Here is a 2,935-nt window from a genome sequence, read left to right as displayed (position 1 = left end):
AATGCCACAGCCAGGATAGTTGACAGCCCATGTGTTATGTTATTACGTTACTACCACTTTCGAGCCAGCTTTTCCATTGATGAGTTCTTCCCAATTCCAGCATGTTTAAACTGAGTCAAAGAAAAAGGAACATGTGTATTTTTCTCAGAGATCATTTCTGGTTGGAACGTAAATCCCAGATGGAGCTGAAAGGGTGCAGAGGAAGAGTGGGATGTGTTGCTGACTGACCGAAGGTTTATCTTTTAAGGCAGCATTGGTCTGCAATGACAAATTATTTCTTGCATTCTCATAGCGTTTATCTTTTCACTGTTCAATCCCTAAGCCTGATCTGCTTGCCCTTAAATGTAATTGGTTCTATTGCTCCTTTATGAGTCATTGCAGAGTCAGCTAAGTCCACCTTGGAAAATCCCACTGCAAAGAGAACACCTGATAATGTGCTATCTCTGTGAATTACGATTCTTCTGCCCTGCATTCCTATCCATATTTGGTCTCTGTAGTCATGGAAGAGCCATTTTTCTTGTAATAAGACCATAGTAAAAATCTTTCATGTAATACAATTATTCTATGATTTAATCATTCCTTTCTTAGAGAAATGTCTGCTAAGAAGATGATATATTTGTAGTACTATTTTGGAAAATTTAAGGGCTGTGAGAGATGATTAGCAGGCTTTCTTCTGGCTCACTGTAAGAGAGAACAGGGAAAACAATGAAAAAAACAAAAAGTACTTGATCAACGAATTTGACTTACAAGTGGAAAAATCTATAGAGTTCAAACACTTGGTGATTCTTGAAAGGCCGTACGTACCCTGTAAAGGACAAAGAAAAGAAAATAGGGTAGACAGAGATCTTGGATTTGGTACGTGATACAAGGCTGAAAAATCCTGCCAAGAGATCTTAAGCTCTTTTCACCAGCAGCTGACCTTTAAATGCTGATGCCTCTTTTAACCCCAGTCCCTAGCTGGATCTACCTAAGCATCAAGAGCTGAAGTCTAAGTCTAAGGCAGTGGAGAAACACAAGAAAGTTTTTTTAGTCTCTGGATGCTTTTTCATGTCACAGTTTGAGTAGAAATGTTCTATAACATATTTTCTTTTCTTTGTTTGTTTCTAGGAATATGCTGTCTTTTTTTTAAATATCGGTTCTGGGTTGGCTTAGAGAGTGAGAGTATCTCTGGTGGTTTTCTTGTATCTGCTTTCACAGGAACTTCTTCTCAAGTGGAAATTCATTAGGTTTCAGATAGGAACATATGGAGAATGACCATTTCTATTACAGAATAAAGAAGTCAAGGGTCTGCATGGTGAAAGCCTCACTTTAGCCCAGAAAGTTATAGAATAAATAATGAATGCAGCTAGCCTTGAGAAGGTGGCAAGATACCAAGGAGACAGCATTCCTACTTACACTGGTATAGCCCACAGAGAGGACAGTGGGAAGCAATCTTTCCACATACTGTTTAGTTCAATAAGAATTGCATTCATTTGAGTTTACCCAGCATCTATGATGTATAACTTGTATAGACTAGATCACTTTTATATCAATATCTCCTTTCCAAGGAATAACCTGAAACTTTGTATGCCCAGGTTTCTTTGTTGCTCAAGATCTGTTGCATACCAAACAGGCTTACCAAGGTGATATAGACTGACTCAAGATCAAAGAGAAACTGATCTTCAAACAAGTGTTTCTAGAGATGCCACCTCCCTAAAGGCCATGGGGACATAGTTCTGAAATTTAGTTGGGATTCTTATACATGATAGCAAGAGTGTTTTAACAGGAGAGCATTCTACATTATAGTTGATCTTTGAATCTGTTTGTGTATCTTTGAACTTGAATTCTGGATATCTTGACAACAGCATCTAGTGAAACATTTTTTTTCCTGTTTGGAATAAAGTCTGTTGGAAAGTAAGCACATTAGCTAGTGCGTTGCACACCATGGAACCTTTTACTCCCTCCTAACTCAGCCTTGCTTTGCTTGATTTGGTAGCTAAGCACCTGCCCCTTGAAGTTATGTTCTTAATTCTCTTCTGGGGACAAAGGACAAAAACTTCACTTTCCTTCCTTCCTTAGGAGAACTAACAATGTCTCCATGAGATCTGAACAAAGCGAGCTCACACCTAGTCCTTCTCTTGTGACTATCACAAGCCAAGACAAAATGATTCATAATTGCTGGCATAAACACCATAAAGTGATTGTTAATAGAAACATTTAGGAAACATATCTGTTGTTAAGATGATTCTAAATGACCCCCAGCAATCCTCAAGACCTAGCAGTCCTCCCCTTGATGTGTTTGTAGTAGACTGATTGACACGTTTCTGAGAATCTGAGCACATCCTGGTGATTAGCATTCATATCTAAGATCAGTTATAAATCTCAGTGACCATCAACCATCATCTTCACTCTTCATCTCCCCTTGGATGCTCTGATGAAGTGCCCCGCCATGTGTTGAACTGCTCCATGAATATCGTCACTTAGCAGCTAGTGGAGGAAGTTCCTGGTTACTGACCAAGGTACACTAGACACTTTCAGTTGAACATCTCACTAGGAGGAGGTACATCACAACAGTAATCGTGTGAACAGCCTTGGATGACTTATTTCCCTGGGCATCCTGAGATGAGCATAATTTTTTATCCTCATTTCCACCATAAAGTCTAAGCTCCTCTTTTATTAGGGATCACAAAGAAAAGAAGTATCTAGTTTACCTTTTGCATCATGAGGTGCCCTCTGGTTACAACTAGCTCTGCTCTCTTGAAGATCCTCCTGTAAGAGCTGTGCCTGGGCATCACATTGTCAAAGCAGAAGGGTTCATCCTTCTGAGTGACTGCAAACATATGTAACACCTGGCTCTGAGCCCAGGCCTTCCAGGATGTCTTTCCTCCATGCCTGCACTATAAGAAGATTCCTTTCCTCTGGTATCCCACATCAACACAACCACACATGACAGTGG

The sequence above is a fragment of the Acomys russatus genome, chromosome 15 (genome assembly GCF_903995435.1).
Source record: "Acomys russatus chromosome 15, mAcoRus1.1, whole genome shotgun sequence".
Classification (NCBI taxonomy): Eukaryota; Metazoa; Chordata; class Mammalia; order Rodentia; family Muridae; genus Acomys; species Acomys russatus.
Note: the sequence above shows the minus strand (reverse complement) of the source record.